At 36.5% G+C, this 19,706-nt stretch overlaps 1 protein-coding gene across 6 annotated transcripts in view; it reads left to right on the forward strand.

Moving 5' to 3' along the window:
* Nucleotides 1-19,706, forward strand: part of CCSER1 (coiled-coil serine rich protein 1) — a 1,446,943-nt gene that overhangs the window by 1,361,894 nt on the left and 65,343 nt on the right. The gene's annotated exons all lie outside the window — the stretch shown is intronic.

The following is a 19,706-nucleotide window of genomic DNA, read 5'->3' on the forward strand; positions in this document are numbered from 1 at the left end:
GCCTTTGTTGCAATTGCTTTTGGCATCTTTGTCATGAAATCATTGCCAGTTTCTATATCCAGATGGTATTTCCTAGGTTATCTTCCAGAGTTTTTATAGTTTTAAGTTTTACATTCAAGTTCTTAACTCATCTTGAGTTGATTTTTGTATATGGTTCAAGGAGGCATCTGGTTTCAATCTTCTGCATATGGCTAGCCAGCTCTCCCAGCACCATTTATTGAATGGGAATACATTTCTCCATTGCTTGTTTTTGTCAGTTTTGTCAAAGATGAGATGGTTGTAGGTGTGCAACTTTATTTCAGGGTTTTTGATTCTGTTCCGTTGGTCTGTGTGTCTGTTTTTGTACTGGTACCATACTGTTTTGGTTACTGTTGCCTTGTAGTATATTTTGAAGTCAGGTAGTATGATGCTTCCAGCTTTATTCTTTTTGCTTAGGATGCATTGGTTCTTCAGGTTTTATTTTGTTTCCAAATGAATTTTAAAATAGTTTTTTCTAGTTCTGTGAAGAATGCCATTTGTAGTTTGATAAGTGTAGCATTGAATCTGTAAATTTTGGGGGAAGTATGGCCATTTTAACAATATTGATTCTTCCTATTTATGAGCATGGAATGTTTTCCCATTTGTTTATGTTATCTCTCATTTCTTTGAAGAGTATTTTGTAATTCTCATTGCAGAGATCTTTCATTTCCCTGTGTAGCTGTATTCCTAGGTATTCTTTTTGTGGCAGTGTAAATGGGATTGCCCTCCTTGTTTGGCTCTTGGTTTGGAGGTTGTTGGTATATAGGAATGGTACTGATTTTGTACATGGATTTCTTATCCTGAAACTTTGCTGACGTTGTTTATCAGCTCAAGGAACTTTTGGTCAGACAATATGGAGTTTCAAGTTATAGAATCCTGTTGTTGCAAAACGAGATAGTTTGACTTCCTCTTTTCCTATTTGGATGCCTTTTTTTTCCTTTTTCTTGCCTGATGGCTCTGGCCAGAAATTCCATACCACGTTAAATAGGAGTAGCGAGAGAGGGCATCTCTGTGTTGTGTGAGTTTTCAAAAAGAATGCTTCCAGCTATTGCCCTTTCCATATGATGTTGTCTGGGGATTTTAAAAGAAGAGTCTTTATTTTAAAGTATGTTCCTTCAATGCCTAGTCATTTGAGGGTTTTTAACATGAAGGATGTTGAATTTTATTGAAAATCTTTTCTACATCTATTGAGATAATCATGTGTATTTTGTTTTTAGTCAGTTTGGTTCATTTTTACCCTGGGCTACTTTGTCTGTCAGCTCCTGTATTGTTTTCTTATAATCCATAGCTTCTTTGGATTGTTTCAATGTTCTCCTGAATCTCGATGATCTTCATTCCTGTCCATATTCTTAATTCTATGTCTGTCATTTCAGGAACCTCAGCCCATTTAAGAATCATTTCTGGGAAACGAATGCATTCATTTGGAGGAAAGAATATATTCTGGCCATTTAAGTTACCAGAATTCTTACGCTGGTTCTTTCAGTTCTTTCTCATCTCTCTCTCTCTCTCTCTCTCTCTCTCTCTCTCTCTCTCTGTGTGTGTGTGTGTGTGTGTGTCTGTGCGCTTAACTTTGGTATAAATTGAGTATAGCCAGTAAAATTATATTCTGGATGTTTTCAGAGGGCTGATGCTTGGTGCAAGACTTGTATTTGTAGCTGAATTTTTGTTTTTGGTTTCACAGGAGGATATGATAGCAAAATATTATTGCTGTTGAAGTTTGGGATGTGAACTAGTAGGTGGTGCTTAAGCATAATGATCAGTAGGTAGGCTCTTCCTCAGTCATGTAACTCCTCTGTATTTCCTCATGTTTGAAGCCATGCTCCCTCTCAGGGCTCTGAAAGTGTGGACTCCTCTTTCTCTTGAGTGCTGGCTGCAGATCTTGGCTTGGCACTCCCAGGCCGCTTGCAGCAGCTCTGGGGTGATCTTAGGCTTTATGTTTCTTCCCCAACTTGGTGGCAGCAAAGGAGTGGACCTTAGCAGTGGTTGTGTTCAAGAGTTTTTCACTTGTCTCTTGGGGTTCTATCCCAGAGATATGTGGAGTGGCAATCAATTAGTGCTATTGGCTCATGATACGGCAGCTGCTGTGTGGGCCCAAGCTGGGGAGGAGGTGTCTGGTTATGAGCAGGGGGTGTGGGTGGGACCCATGGGAGACAGATTGGCCTTCTCTCCTTAGGGCAACTGCAGCTTTCTGAAGGTGTGGATAAAGCACTCAGTATCTTTACTCCTTCCACAGTCCAAGGGAAGCAAGGGAAGTACCACCGCAGAGGTGCTTTTGGTTTCCCTGGTAGCTCCACCTCCAAGAAACATGGAGCTGCTCCTGATGAGACTATTCAGCCAGAGGGTGTGGCAGCTATACTGACAGCCTGAGCTAGTGGGTCTGGTTGTGGGGTTTTGGGCCATCAAGGGATCACAGGGAGGAGAGAGTGGGCTCCTCTCTATATTGTGGCTGTTATCTGCTATAAGTTCAGGTGAAGCCCCCAGACTCTTTGTTATTTCCTTAGACCAAGAGAAACAGGAGCAGAGCCATTTCTGTGGCAGTGGCAGAGGGGTTGTCACTTGCTTTTGAGAGACTCTCCCCAGGGAAACTGACAGCCACCACCAGTGGGTATGTTCAACCATGGGTTGGGCAACTATTCTGTGGTCCTGAACCAGGGGCCCAACCTGGTGAAAAGTGGGGGTTAGGCTTTCCCAGGGAAGATGGACTGGACTCCGATTCATGCGGTGGCTGCAGTGTGTTGGCGGTTCCAGTGTATTGACTAGGTCCTTTATTCTTTCCCTAGCCTGATGGTAGTTAGAGTGGTACCACTGCATCCGCAATGGCAAAAGGGTTGTGGGTTGAGTGGGATTTTCTCCTTGGAGAAATGCTGAGCCACCTCTTCAGTATTCAGGTGGGGGCAGGGTAGATATGCTGGAGACCCAGGTCAGGAGGCTGCGCTCAGTGGGGAGATGTAAGGACAGGGACATGCATGGAGAACAGTCCTGCCACTTTTCCATAGGGCGGCCACACCGTACTGCGGGTTCACGCTAGACAGTAGTCACTCAGGACTCTTCAGAGCCTGAAGGCAGGAAAGATGAAGGCTTCAAAACAGCAAAGATGGTGGCCCACTCCACCCTCTGGAAGCTCCAGTCCAGGAGGTACAGATCTGCTACTGTCCTGAGTGCCCCACTGAGGGTTGGCTGGTGTCCCAGACCAGTGGGTCTTATCCTGAGAGGTGCAGTGGAATCAAATCATGCAGACGATCACTGCTCAGCTTCCTGGATCTAGCCCCTTTCCTCAGGGCCTATGTGGGAGCCTAGGCACCCCTTTTGCTGGAGCTGTAGCCACTAATGCTGGGATGCCCAGGATCCAAGGCTCTCCACATTCCATGCGTGCCTGAGTAGTGGCTCTGCCCAGACTGTATATAGCTCTGCATGTCAGTCTGAAGGCCTTGGTGGAGTGGACTCACAAGGGGATCTCCTGATCCCAGGGTTGCAAAGATCTATGGAAGAAGTGTGAGTCCTTGGCATCTCTCACTCACTATTTCCCCATGTAGGGGGTGTCTTCCCTGACTGTGCCACTCCTGGGTGTGTGGTCATCCTGTCTTGCTCCTCTCTGTTCTCCATGGGTTGAGTTGTCAATTTGTCTCCTTGATGAATCTCAATATGTTCGCCTGGATGTTTTAGTTGAAGATGTGGTATTTACTTGCCACCTCCTTTTCTCTCTGTGAAAACAATGTGTACTAGTTCCCTCTAGTCAGTCATCTTTTCCTTTCCCTCGGTTTGTTTTTTTAGAAATCGTTATGCCAGTATCTGCCTCTTGGTTAAAGTATTTTGTCACTTTACATTTAAAGTACTTATCAATAAAGTGCGATTTATTTCTGCCATTTTCTATTGTTTTCTAGATGCCTTATGTCTTTTCTGTTCCTGCATTCATCCATTACTACCTTCTTCTGTGATAAATACATATTTTCTGGTGTACTATGCTAATTTATTTCCTTTGTTTATTTTAATATACATGGATATACGTTTTTGAGATTTTTTTCTTAGTGGTTGTTCTAGTGATTACAATTAATGTCTTTACTTCAATCTATCTTGTTTAGATTAATTCCAAAATAACTTCAATAGTATACAAAACTATTTCTTTTTTTTTTTTAAATCAGTGTTGACCAGGTTGGCCTTGAATGTGTAGCCTCACCTCCCCGAGTGCCAGGGCAACTGGCCTGAGCCACTGTGGCTCCCAAAACTGTTTCAATATAGTTTTCCCTACCCTCCTTAGTGGTCTTTGTTGTCATAACAATTACATCTTTATGTATCATAATCTATCAACTTGGTTTCATAAAAATTTCTTTTTGCAATGATCTTTTAACTTACATATGAAAAGAAAAGGTTTTAAGCCATTTTTTTACTGTGTTTTCTATTTACCTCTATAGTTTCCTTTACTTTTGCTCTTTATTTCTTCATATGGATTCAAGTTTCGGTCTGATATCTGTTGTTTCAGCTTAATGACTCCTTTCAGTATTTCTTGTAAAATAGGTCTGCTGGCAACAAATTCCCTCAGTTTTTTTTTTTTCTTTTTAATATGAAATATCCTAATTTTTACTTTTGTTTTTGCTGTCCTGTTATTTATAAGAGTCCTGTGTAACAATTTTATGAAGTTCTGACAACTGTGAATTATCAGTTGGAAAATACTGCTCTAAGTTCATTTTATTTTTCATTTATTTATTTTTTATTATACTTTAAGTTCTAGGGTACATGGGCACAAGGTGTGGGTTTGTTACATAGGTATACATGTGTCATGTTAGTTTGCTGCACCCATTAACTCATCATTTACATTAGGTATGTCTCCTAATGCTATCCCTCCCCCAGTCCCCCACTCCCTGACAGGCCCCAGTGTGTGATGTTCCCTGCCCTGTGTTAAAGTGTTCTCATTGTTCAGTTCCCACCTATGAGTGAGAACATGCGTGTCTAGTTTTCTGTCCTTGTGATAGTTTGCTGAGAGTGATGGTTTCCAGCTTCATGCATGTCCCTGCAAAGGACATGAACTCATCCTTTTTTATGACTGCATAGTATTCCATGATATATATGTGCCACATTTTCTTAATCTAGTCTATCATTGATGAACATTTGAGTTGGTTCCAAGTCTTTGCTATTGTGAATAGTGCCACAATAAACATGCGTTTGCATGTGTTTTTATAGTAGCATGATTTATAATCCTTTTACTATAACCCCAGTAATGGGATCACTGGGTCAAATGGTATTTCTACTTCTAGATCCTTGAGGAATTGCCACACTGTCTTCCACAATGGTTGAACTAATTTACAGTCCCACCAACAGTGTAAAAGCATTCCTACTTTTCCACATCCTCTCCACCATCTGTTGTTTCCTGACTTTTTAAAGATCACTATTCCAACTGGTGTGAGATGGTATCTCATGGTGGTTTTGATTTGCATTTGTCTGATGACCAGTGATGATGAGCATTCTTTCACGTGTCTGTTGGCTGCATAAATGTCTTCTTTTGAGAAGTGTCTGTTCATATGCTTTGCCCGCTTTTTGATGGGGTTGTTTGTTTTTTTCTTGTAAATTTGTTTAAGTGCTTTATAGATTTTGGGTATTAGCCCTTCATCAGATGGGTAGATTGCAAAAATTTTCTCCCATTCTGTAGGTTGCCTGTTCACTCTGATGGCAGTTTCTTTTGCTGTGCAGAAGCTCTTTAGTTTAATTAGGTCTCATTTGTCTATTTTGTCTTTTATTGCCATTGTTTTTGGTGTTTTAGTCATGAAGTCCTTGCCCATGCCTATGTCCTAAATGGTATTGCCTAGATTTTCTTCTAGGGTTTTTATGGTTTTAGGTTTTGCATTTAAATCTTTAATCCATCTTGAGTTAATTTTTGTATAAGGTATAAGGAGGGGGTCCAGTTTCTGTTTTCTGCATATACCAGTTTTCACAACACCATTTATTCAATAGGGAATCCTTTCCCCATTGCTTGTTTTTGTCAGGTTTGTAAAAGATCAGATGGTTATAGATGTGTGGTGTTATTTCAGAGGCCTCTCTTCTGTTCCATTGGTCTATATATCTGTTTTGGTACCAGTTCCATGCTGTTTTGGTTACTGTAGCCTTGTAGTATAGTTTGAAGTCAGGTAGCATGATACCTCCAGATTTGTTCTTTTTGTCTTAGGAGTGTCTTGGCTATGTGGGCTCTATTTTGATTCCATATGAACTTTAAAGTAGTTTTTTCTAATTCTGTGAAGAAAGTCATTGGTAGCTTGTTGGGGATGGTGTTGAAGCTATAAATTACCTTGAGCAGTATGACCATTTTCACGATATTGATTCTTCCTATCCATGAGCATGGAATGTTCTTCCATTTGTTTGTGTCCTCTTTTATTTCGTTGAGCAGTGGTTAATAGTTCTCCTTGAAGAGGTCCCCTTTGTAGCAACCATGAATGGGAGTTCACTCATGACTTGACTGTTGGTTTGTCTGTTATTGGTCTAGTGGAATGCTTCTGATTTTTGCACATTGATTTTGTATCTTGAGACTTTGCTGAATTTACTTATCAGCTTAAGTAGATTTTGGGCTGAGATGATGGGCTTTTCTAAATATACAATCTTATCATCTGCAAACAGGGACAATTTGACTTCTTCTTTTCCTAACTGAATACCTTTATTTCTTTATCTTGCATGATTGCCCTAGCCAGAACTTCCAATAGAATGTTGAATAAGAGTGGTGAAGAGAGGGCATCCCTGTCGTGTGCCAGTTTTCAAAGGAAATACTTCCAGTTTTTGCCCATTCAGTATGAAATTGGCTGTGGGTTTTTCATAAATAGCTCTTATTATTTTGAGATATGTTCCATCAATACTGAATTTATTGACAGTTTTTAGCATGAAAAGCTGTTGAATTTTGTCGAAGGCCTTTTCTGCATCTATTGAGATAATCATGTGGTTTTTGTCCTTGGTTTTGTTTATGTGATGGATTATGTTTATTGATTTGTGTATGTTGAACCAGCCTTGCCTCCCAGAGATGAAGCTGACTCGATCGTGGTGAATAAGCTTTTTGATGTGCTGCTGGATTTGGTTAGCCAGTATTTCACTGAGGATTTTCGCATTGATGTTCATAAGGGATATTGGTCTAAAATTATCTTTTATTGTTGTGTCTCTGCCAGGCTTCGGTATCAGGATGATGTTGGCCTCATAAAATGAATTAGGGAAGATTCCCTCTTTTTCTGTTGATTGGAATAGTTTCAGAAGGAATGGTACCAGCTCCTCTTTGTACCTCTGGTAGAATTCGGCTGGGAATCCGTCTGATCTGGACTCTTTTCGTTGGTAGGCTATTAATTATTGCCTCAATTTCAGAGCCTGTTATTGGTCTATTCAGAGATTCAAATTCTTCCTGGTTTAGCCTTGGAAGGGTGTATGTGTCCAGGAATTGATCTTTTTCTTCTAGATTTTCTAGTTTATTTGCATAGAGGTGTTTATAGTATTCTCTGATGGTAATTTGTATGTCTGTGGGGTCGGTGGTGATATCCCCTTTATCATTTTTTATTGCGTCTATTTGATTCTTCTCTCTTTTCTTCTTTATTGGTCTTGCTGGCAGTTTATCAATTTTGTTAATCTTTTCAAAAAACCAGCTCCTGGATTCACTGATTTTTTGAAGGGTGTCTTGTGTCTCTATCTCCTTCAATTCTGCTCTGATCTTAGTTATTTCTTGCCTTCTGCTAGCTTTTGAATTTGTTTGTGTTTTCCACATTAGAATGACAAAGTCACCTATTTAAAGTCACTGCCATATTGAACAACAACAAGTCTAACATTGGAGGAATGTCTATGTTTTACAGACTGCCTTTACCTTACTCTATTTCATCTTTAATAATACCCCTGTGAAGAAACAGGACATGTGAAATAACTTTCCCAGTCATCCACTTGGTAATTTCTTTAAATTGAGTTTCACCTCAAGGTTATATATCTCTTAAATTGTGAAATGTTTCCACTACATTGTAGGATATCATTTTAGAAATTTTAAGTATTTCTGTGAAGGCCCTTCATTTTGTGACATTGTTAACAACAGAGGTTATAACATCTCTTTTTTTGAACGAGTATTTGAAGTCACTATGCTCATTTTGCTTTTATGAATGCTCTAAATTAGTCATAAGTAAAAATAAGTGAAGCTATTTCAGTTCTTTTGAATAAAAAGGAAAGCAGATTTTCTCAGTTCGGAAGGATAAAGACACAAGTCTGCTCAATGAGATGTAGTTACAAGATGGTGTGACTTACTCCTAGCATGTACTGAATATCTATTTGTAAAATACTTGGAGATTTCTCCCCTGGTTTTTGTGAGTAAAAATCTGGTGGTTATCTCAATATGGTATTAATTGCTAGTGATTTGCTTGTAATAGCCTAATGATTGTGCCTACTGGAGGAAGATAACAAAAGAGAATGAGAGAAAGGGAACCTTGTAGTAGAAGCTCTTAGATTCTGTGAATGAAGAAATCCCAAGAGGAAACCGTAGTTAGTTACAACAATTAGCCAAGAGTGATTACACTGCAGAAAACAAGTATCCCACTTGTATTCTATCACTAACTAAAAGGCAAGAAAAAATATTAAGGTAATGCAAGGTCTTAAACAAAGGGCATGGTTATATTGTCTTCCTAATAAGAATAACAAAGATATCTGTCCTTATCACATAGTACATAGTATCTCCAGGGCTTTTCTGCTGATCAGGCAGGATAAAGTGTTTCTTGACAGAACACATAAATTATTTTCATTAGGAAATCGGGCAGCTTAAGACTCCATTAAGGCAGAAAAAAATAAGTGCAGAACCTGGAGAGTGGATCAAAAGAGCGAAGAAGAAATAGGGAATTTAAAAAATGGTCTACGCTAGAGATCTCTAACCGATATGAGAGTCCACAGTGAGGGAGATTCTAGGACTGGTGGAGAAGCTCCAGGTATAAGATAGTCTAGGCTAATTGACATACAACAAGAAACGTACAGGAGAGTATATACATATGAAAAAGGAAAACTAGGAGGAGAGGCAATATATTTGTGGAGATACAAGAAAGGCTTCTCTTACAAAAGGAGAGGTCAACCAATGTGGGTTGGAATTGCTGGAAGGAAGATCCTTAAGATTGATTATGTGATTGTCTGCAATATGAAGACAACGGTATGTAGACTAGATGTAGACATTAAGGAGGTCAAGTGTTTTCTAAGATTATTTTTTGGGCTGACAGACTTTCTATACCCGATGTCTGATTGATGTCTACACTGATATTAATTCACTCTGATTATGAACCGTATAAAGGAAATTGTAATCCATTCTGATTATAAACTATGTATGGGAAATTGTTTTATAATGGAGAGAGTGTATACTATGTCTCAGTATATAATCATCTGCTTTTCCTCTGATGCTTTAAGCCAGTCATATCACTTATTGTCAGCTTCCTGCTCACCCCTCAGACACCCCCTCCTGTCATAAGTATCAGACCTTCACATCATATTTGTCTCCATCTGTATCAGAACTCTTTACTCTTACTCCAAATACACTCTAACCTCTGACCTTTGCTTTTTCTTATTTGTATATATGTACCCTCAACCTATGAACTCTGATACTGTAAACCAAAATTAAAGTCTAAGCCCCACCCTGCCAGCCATCTAAGTGGACTTCCTCCTCAGCTGGGATCTTTTAAAATTTAACCCAAGAGACTGTTTCAGGCCACAAGGGAAAGTAGGGGTCAGACATGCCTCATTATACTTCTCTGGCATAACATCACATAACGAATAAAATAAATCAAAATATTTTAATCCCAAATATATTTCCTTCTCCTATCTTGAAATAGCCCTGCAAAGTTTGTTCTTTGGGAAAAATCTACGTTCTGTAGAGTATCTCTTTTTCCCTTTTTCTTCTTTCCAAATCCAGGAGATAATCAACTAAGAGTCAGGTACACTTTTAAGTCCCATAAGAAAATATTTTACAACATGTTCTCTCTGAAGCCTGCTAGCTAAAAGCGTCCTCTGCACAATCAAACTTTGGTCTCCATAATTCTTTATCTTAACCCAAATATTCCTCTCTATTGATTCCAGGTCTTTGGATAAACTCAAACAATTGTCAACCAGAAAAATTTTTAAATCTACCTACAAGCTGGAAGCCCCCTACTTCAAGTCATTCTGCCTTTCTGGACCAAACCAATGTATTTCTTAAATGTATTTGATTGAAGTCTTATGCCTTCCTAAAACAAGCTGCACCCTGACCACCTTGGGAACATGTTTTCAGGACCTCCTGAGGGCTGTGTCATGGGACATGGTCACGCATATTTGGCTCAGAATAAATCTCTTTAAATGTTTTACAGGGTTTGACTTTTTTTGTTGACGATACTATCCATCCTTTTCTTCAGATCATATACTCTATTATTTATTTATTTATTTATTTACTGAGTTAGAATTTCGCTCCTGTTTCCCAGGCTGGAGTTCAAAGGTGCGATCTCAACTCACTGCAATCTCCGCCTCCTGGGTTTAAGCGATTCTCCTGCCAAGCAGCTGGGATTACAGGTGCCTGCCACCAGGCCCAGCTAATTTTTTTGTATTTTTAGTAGAGGCAGGGTTTCACCATGTTGGCCAGGGTGATCTCGAACTCCTGATGTCAGGTGATCCACTTGTCTCAGCCTCCCAGAGTGCTGAGATTACAGGTGTGGGCCACCGTGCTTGACCCAGTTCATATACTCTCTTGAAAAGGAGTTGTCCTATTCTCGTTTCAACTTCAGGAAAACTATACTTTGATGCACAGACATTAGGCCAGCTCTGAGACTGACCAGCCCCATCCTTAATCTCATCAAAAGAAGTAATGACAATGGACATAACAGAGTTAAATAAAATGTAATAAGAACACAGAAGAAGGAAGCAATGTATTAATGCATGAGCTATTCTTTATGAGTAAGACATTAACAGATGTTTAAAGAGAAAATGATATTTTGGGGAGATGGACTTATTTGAATAAAGTCGTCTGGGTCTTGAAGTGCATAGCATTTGAAGAACAATGAGTCATCTATTGTAAGGGAAACACGTAGAACATGTGCCAAAGAACTTGCTCTGAGATTAAGTTGAAAATACAGATTAGTGTCAGAATCTGAAGTGTCTTGAATGCTACGCTAAAACATTTTTACTTTCACTACCAATAGTAGAAGTCTCTAAAGGTCACTGAGCGTGACCAATATGATCACATCTGTATTTGGACCAGCAATTTTGTTACCAATGCACAATATAGTATTTGAAGAGAAAGAGATCAATAAAGGCTATTGTGATAGCCAAATAAGAAATGAAAGTATCTTGGGCATTAACATGGCAATAGAAATAGAAAGGAGAAAAAAATGGGGATATTTTGGAAATCGAATAGCAGTAAGATGTTATTTCAGATTACGGAGAAAGACAGATATAACAGTGACTGTTATATCTATATTCAATATATGGTTCATACCTTCTACTGTGATAGAATATTAAAGAACTGGAGATATGTCATTTCAAGTACGTTCAGTATGAAGTATATATTTAGTATGAGGATTAACATATATAAATAACTAAAGGCAAATAGAAATTCAATTCTGCAGGTAATACAAGAGGGAAGTCATCTAGAACTATTGATATGGACATGTAAATCTAGAAAGATCCTTGCTTCCATGGTACAGAAGCAACTTATTTTGCAAGTGCTAATATATTTATTTTGTTTTGCTTTGTTTTTGAGACAGTCTTACTTTGTCACCCAGGCTGGAGTGCAATGTCACGATCTCAGCTCCCTGCAACCTCCACTTTCCAGGATTAAACGATTCTCATGCCTCAGCCACCTGAGTAGCTGGAATTACAGGCACACGCTACCACTCCCAGCTAACATTTTTGTATTATTAGTAGAGAAAGTGTTTCACCATGTTGGCCAGGAAGGTCTCAAACTCCTGACCTCAAGGAACGCACTCGCCTTGGCCTCTCAAAGTGCTGGGATTACAGGCGTGAGCCACCGCGCCCAGCCCAAATGGTAATATATTTGCTATATTTTCATATAATGTATTTGCCGATAGTAGTGGCCTTGTTAATGTCTAAATTATCAACCAATTATAATTAAGAAAGTGATGGTATATAACGTGTCAAATGCAGTTTTGTTATATATTCTCATTTCTATCTTCCTATAAACAAATCTATTATCAACATACAGCTAATCACCTTGCAACAGACAAATAAACAGTGCATTATTTTAAAATGTAAATACTTTGGCAAATTCCTTTTTCCAAAAAAAGGGACATGTTTCCAAAAGAAGAGTAATGTTGCTATACATTTCCTCGAGACTACATGCTAGGTTAAGGTGGTTCTATTGATGACAGATATGGCGTACAGATATATATTTTATATTTCTATATCCAGCACAATAATAGGCACATATTAGAGACAATATGTTTTTGTTGAATGAAGTAAAATAATAAATATTAGATGTAAAACACTAGTCCTTCATTGTGTAGTAACCCACTCCATGCTTATTGAATACTCTCTTCTGTGTAAGGTCTGCTTTTTCTTCAGTGCTGTTTACTTTGCTCAGGATTTAGAATTTTCCCACAAAAATAATACAATGTTAATACGTACATCGTTCATAGAAAGTTATGCAGAGTGGACATTTATCTGGGTATAAAATACTACACACATCTCAGGACTTCTGGGACACAGAGAAAAACCGCATCAGAATTGCAAGTTTTAATTAATCGATCATACTGGGAGGACCAATCCAAAGTGCATTTTTTTCAAAATTCTGAAATAGAAATATTGTTACTAATTAAAATGTGACCAATTTTGTTTCTCAATGCTTTTGTTTCTCAGTGCTTTTGTTTCTCAGTGCTTTGCTAATAGCACAGATTTTGATCAAATCATTCCTGTGAGTTACCCCCTTGGCAGTGAATTGTAGTCAATGACATTGGCATACCCATAGATTAGTTTCAGATGTATGAAGGAAAATTCTAAATGAATCCTTTCAATAACAGTGAAATTAAAATAGATTGCACTTATTTTTTAGTCAGAGAATTATAGAGAGGCATTTATTTATGTGTGTATTTTTTGTTTGTTTTTAATATTTTGATTTGCTTCTCTACCTTCTGTAGCCATGAGGGTAATTTTGTTTACCACAAGACTCATGTAGGGCAAGAAGGAATTCCAAATTAAACGTTACTTCTATGTTATCGGTTGTTTTTCAATCACATTTTGGGAGAACTACATTAAATGGAAATTAATTTAATTGGTTTGCTTTCACATGTTTAAATGGTTGATTTATTACTTATCAAATTTTCCTTATACTGTCTTCACCTTATTTGTTGTAACAGCTTGGGAATCATGTAAAAGCCGTCAGAAAACATGGTCACTATTTATTGTATAAATACTAGTATGAAATCAAGTTGCCTTTTCTTTTTCCTTTTCACATGTGTCTGAGACTACCTTTTATGGCAAGCTACTTAACAGCTCATTAGACTGAGTGCTGCAGGATATATCTAAGCTATTCTCCTCTCTTCTCAGGAAGTCTTTGATTTGTTTTGACCATCTAAGGAAAGTTAATGGGTTATTGTCTGTATATGTTCTCTCCTTTATCTAATCTCTGAAAAATGTTCTGATCATTAGCATTGACAGAATAAGTTGTAGATATGAACTAAAATCCACATCAGAGGGAAGACACAGGGAGTTTATTTACTTTCTGAATGTATATTACATCTTTTCCCTGAAGCACTTTCATATCCCAGGAGTATTTCTTCTCATTATGAACTATACCCATATGTGCTGAACACTGAAACTTGTGCAGATTTGTCAGAAATGAAAAGCATCTGATGAAGCAAATGCTTTTTTACAAATAATATTGAGCTACCACACTTGAATATTATTCTTACTTGAAATTAATCACTGAAACAATTTATATCTCAATGGTAATGAAGAAGGAAAATGATTAATAAAAGGGCCTTGAGCCTCAAAAGAGGCATGTGCTTTTATTAAAAACATATATTCGGGCCGGGCGCGGTGGCTCAAGCCTGTAATCCCAGCACTTTGGGAGGCCGAGACGGGCGGATCACGAGGTCAGGAGATCGAGACCATCCTGGCTAACACGGTGAAACTCCGTCTCTACTTAAAAATACAAAAAAAAAAAAAACATATATTCAATAATAGAAAAACTAGTGAATATGTGTCAGGATTTGCCTATCAATCAGTTAATACATTTTAATTTTTAATATCTAGATTATGTTTATATAGTATATGAATGCTATAAACAATTTATGAATATTATTGGAAAATAAATTTTAGTTTTATCCTAATAACTAATGCATGATTTAAGATTTTACAGATAATTTATTAAAGTCAATCCTCATCTGTTATATTATCAAAAATAACAAAACTTTAACAATGAATAAGTGGACTAATTGTATGTTTCATTCCAGACATTAGTAATATCATTACTAATATCATTCCAGATATTAGTACTGCCCTGGCACTAATAAAAATATTAAAAATTATGTAAAAAGTGCATTATTCACTTTCTGCACAAGCTGATTGTTAAGCATTGAATCATTATAATTTTTTTTTATCATTTCTGGACTGTTGACCTATACAACTATGAGTTTATGCTGAAAAAAAAGGAAATGTAGTCTGTTATAAAGAATTGTATTTTTCTGCTATTTTTTTTTTTTTTTTTGAGATGGAGCTTCGCTCTGGTTGCCCAGGCTGGAGTGAAATGGTGCAATCTCGGCTAACCGCAACCTCCGCCTCCCAGGTTCAAGCGATTCTCCTGCCTCAGTCTCCCGAGTAGCTGGGTTTACAGGCATGTGCCACCAAACTCGGCTAATTTTGTTTTTTTAGCAGAGACAGAATTTCTCCAGGTTGATCAGGCTGGTCTCACACTCCCGACCTCAAGTGATCCACCTGCCTCAGCCTCCCAAAGTGCTGGGATTACAGGCATGAGCCACCGCACCCGGCAAGAATTGTATTTGTCTTAAAAATATTTTATTCAATAAAAATTTATACTTATTTATTGAAGATATACTGGGTACTTTATGAGGCCCCCAAAATATTAAAAAGATGACTGTTTTACATTTAATGTATATAGGTAGTAATTAGACTAAGACATTGGCAAAAATAATTTCAATATTGTAAGAAGCATTTAAAATTTAAGGAAATTCTGTCTTAATCCAAAGACTGAGCATATATTTCATTATGCACATTGCTTAAAATTCAATAATTGGAGGATTTCTCCATTCAGAAGATCTATGTGACAGTATTTATCATATAAAATGTTAATTTTCCTTATGCCTAAAATATGCCAAGCATGTTATAGGAATATAGTAGTTGAAGTTTTTATAAACCACTAGAAGTGGCCTATCTTATAGTTTAAATGTGGTGAGTTCTTAATTTTATTTGTCTTTGGAGTTTAAAGGTTAATAAACAAATATAATAATGTAAGAAAATACCAAATTACAACACAAACTTACTAAAGCTTAGAAATGTAAGTATTCAATGAGAAGGGAAAGTGTTTAACTTACAGATAGTAAATTGTTACTCTATGTTTTAGTCCATTCCTGCTACTATAACACAATACCTTAGACTGTGTAATTTACAAGCAGTAGAATTCACTGTCACAGTTCTGGAGGCTGGGGAGTCCGTGATCAAGACAATTCAATGTTGGGAAAGGACTTGCTCTCTGCTTCTAAGATGACGCCTTCTTGCTGCATTCTCACATGGCAGAAGAGGGTAACGAGCCCACACACCTCTTGCATAAGGGCACTAATCCCTGCAGTGAAATCTCTGCTCTCATAATCTAATCACCTCCTTAATGACCTGCCTCTTATTACTATTGCATTTGGATGGTGGTTTTGATTTTTAATAGAGATGAGGTCTCACTATATTGCCCAGGCTGATCTCCAACTCTTGTGCTCAAGGGATATTTCTACCTCGGTCTCCCAATGTATTGGAATTACAGGTGTGAGCCACTGCTCCAGGCCTACAAACAAGGACATATTATAGCCAATTGGAGTTTCTTATCACTATGCTATAATTAATGTTCTTATGCAGAATGGAGAATGTCAAGACAAAAATGAATAAACCAACTTTTCAGTTGCCTATAATGCTTAAATAAAAACTTAGGGAATCAGGTGAAGATATCACTGGGCTTCATATTGAAGAAGAGTTTGGATTTTTACCTGCATTGGTAAATTATAAAATAAAGTTTTATTGTTTTCTATCTTTAACAATAAAATTGTAGGTGCAGTTCTAACTGGAAAAAGAGGCATTATAAATGATATCATGTAAATGGATAATTCTGTAATTCTCTAATGGTTTGGAATTACTCATCTAGCTATAAATATAGTCTGAGTAGTTACTATATACAGACCAAACCTAATTGATTATTATCTCATCTGCACTATCATTAGGTCATTTTACATATATATATATATGCTAAAACTAACTGGAATATTTTCTAGATTGAGAATAAGTAAGTAAAGTTAGATAAAAGGCAACGTAATTTGTAGAACAAAAGTATGTATAATCAGTAGACATATTTATGGTTAGCATGTCTTCAATTAAAAGTTACACTTTCCTGCTGGGCATGGTCGCTCATGCCTATAATCCCAGCACTTTGGGAGGCTGAGGCAGAAGGAGTGCTTGAGCTCAGAAGTTCGATACCATCCTGGGTAACATGAAGAAACACATTCTCTACAAAAAATACGACAATTAGACGGGTGTGGTGCCGTGCACCTATAGTCCCCCAGCTACCCGAGAGGCTGAGGTGGGAGGATCACTTGAGTCTGGGAGGAGGAGGTTTCAGTGAGCCAAGATCACACCACTGCACAGCAGCCTGGATGACAGAATGAAACTTTGTCTCATTAAAAAAAAAAAAAAAAAGTTACGCTTTCCAAGAGGATTAATCTTACTCTATTTTTATAGCCATTTGTGGAGGTATCCCATAAAGAAATCATTGATAAAATATCAAAGCATAATCTTTGCAGTGTTGATTTTTCATCATTGATTCATTCAAGAAGCATTGTTATCTACCTATTACATGCACATTAGGCAATAGGAATACAAAGATTAATGCATTTAAATATATTATTATAAATGCAGGGGCAGTAAGTTATTATTTAGATTATTTAAGCAATGTATAACAGAAACCTGAATAATTCTACCTATTTTTTGCAGAGGGATTATTTTATACCATTTTTATCCTTGTTTCAACTTTCCACCTAATTTTAGTGGCAAAAGGCTGAAAATGCGATTAATGTGTATGAGTTAAACAAATGTCTTCCCACCTTACAGTTACTAGACTCTCAATCTCTACAGTATAAAGCAAGCCATAAGTTTTCCTATGATTACAGAATCTCATATATATTTTGGAAGGAGCTTTGGAATGTGTTTTATCCAACCTCCTGAAGAATGCTGGAGTTTCTTCTTTATCCTTCCCAAAGGGGAGGGGGATAGAGTATGGAAGTTGATTGGGTAGTGGGATAGAGTATGGAAGTTGATTAAGGTAGTTGAAATATGGATAAAAGAAGAGCAAGAAGAGTGAATGAGAATAGGTTTAGAAGACAAATAGCTCTTTTCTCAATTTTGCAGAAGGCTGGCTATGATTATTGGTATAAGCCAGGATAAGTCAAATAATCAAATATAAAAATTGCAGTGACTTTAGAATAAATTGCTGGGGACTTAAATTTGAAAACCCCTTTTTTGATTTAATGCAGTTGAGTTCTGTGTGTATGTCAGGAAAAATGAAAAAAAAAAATCATAAGCTTCTTTGTAAGCTCATTATTTCTACATTTCTCAATCAGTAATTTTTAGGTGACTAAAATAATGAGTTTAAACATTATTCATTCACATGGTTTTCAGTTATATCATGGTTGTTTTTATTGCAACATTGAAATTTTAGAATGGTTCTTAGTATAAGATATGCAGCTTCTTTCTCTGTTTCTTGCAGGAATATGCCTAAGCAAAACTGAAAAAAATAATTGCAAATAGATATATGAATCATTTTCCCCTTGAGACTCTGATTCATATAAAGAATGCTTCTTTCAAGCTACTTTCCTATTCAAAATCCTCTGGTAACTGTAGATTATCTCTAGGATTAAGATTAAATTTATGAGGCTAATATTCCATTCAAGGTAGCCACAACATACACTCCATCACTTTTTTAAAACTTATGTAAATTTGAAATAAATTCTCATTAGCCACAACTATTGGCCTATTTATACCTTTTTCCAAATTGCCAGGCACACTCCGTAATCAGTTATAGTCTCCTACATCTGCTATGTGCATTTCTGTCTCTATCATTTTGCTCACATTGCTTTTGCTAATTAAATTCTTTCTGCTCTCTTCCTTTCCCACCTAAATTATAATGGTTTTAAGTGTGTATCTAACTTTAATGTTCTTGGACTTTTTCAGCCAGACTCTGTTGCACATTCCTTAAAAACCAAGTCATATCAATGAGAAACCACACTATGAGGCTTACTTGCTTTCTATCATGGGCAATTCATGAAAAATCTTTGTGCTATGTATTTAGTTATCATAATTGGAAATAATAGTAGCAATATCACATGGGTTTGTTGTGAAGATTAAATGAACTAATATTTGGAAAATGTAAACATTCTACAAGTGTTGCTGCTGTTGCTGATATTATTGCTATTGTTGCTATTATTAGGCTATGTGAAAACATGTTATTGCCTTATATTATTTCTTAGCTATATTAATTCAATTTTATATGTGATTGACATATCTCTTTAAATTTTAAGCTCTTTAAGACTGAATAAAATGTGGGATAATTTCTAAATATCCTAATTACTTTGGACATTTTATAGTAAAAGTTCAAGAAAATTTGCTCAATCAATAAATGAAATTATGAATGAAAGACTGAAATAATGAATCCTTGTATTCAACATCAAACATTCTTCTATTCCCATTTGTCCATATAGATCAATACTATTATCTTAAATCACATTTTCTTCAGATAAATTTAGACTTTTATAAATATTTTGTTTTACAAATTTTGTTGATTGTTATAAACTCTACTACAGATAATTTCCTTTTGTGTTACATAAGTATAAATTAAGTGAACAATGGATATTTCTTAAAAATATCGACTAGAGGATTTTAACATCATTATTAAATTCTCCCAAATTTTAACAACTAATTTATAACCAAAATAATTTGTATCTGAAATAAATTATTATATATTACATAGTTGGGTAGGAATTTTATTTTTAATAATGTAAGCTGTGAATATTGATTTAACTAATTTATGACATTAATGAAGTATGATATTTGGTGAAATTTTTATTAATTTAACAAAAAAAACTTTCAGTAATATTCTTAGAGTTTTCTACCAAGTTATTTGTACTGGGAAGCAGGTAGTCATAGAACCAGATGTGCTGAAAGAACTAGGGTAATTTTGGAGGGTGAGAATGATGAGTTGAGGAAGAGGGAATAAAATCTCACAAAATGAAAAATAACAAGAATAACCAAATCTTCATCCACTGGGAGGTATTCTCACTCTGCTCAATGTCATTATTAGCAGTTTGATGTCTTTTGGGAACATGTGGTTATAAGCATTGCCTACTGATTTATGAAACTATTTATGTTTATTCTTACATATTTATCAGTTTTAAAATCAGGAAATAAAATTTTAAGAATAAATAGAAATGTGGAAACGAATATAAAAAGAAACAGTGAAAATATGTGAT

Source organism: Macaca mulatta, chromosome 5 (assembly GCF_049350105.2).
Source record: "Macaca mulatta isolate MMU2019108-1 chromosome 5, T2T-MMU8v2.0, whole genome shotgun sequence".
In the NCBI taxonomy this organism is placed as follows: domain Eukaryota; kingdom Metazoa; phylum Chordata; class Mammalia; order Primates; family Cercopithecidae; genus Macaca; species Macaca mulatta.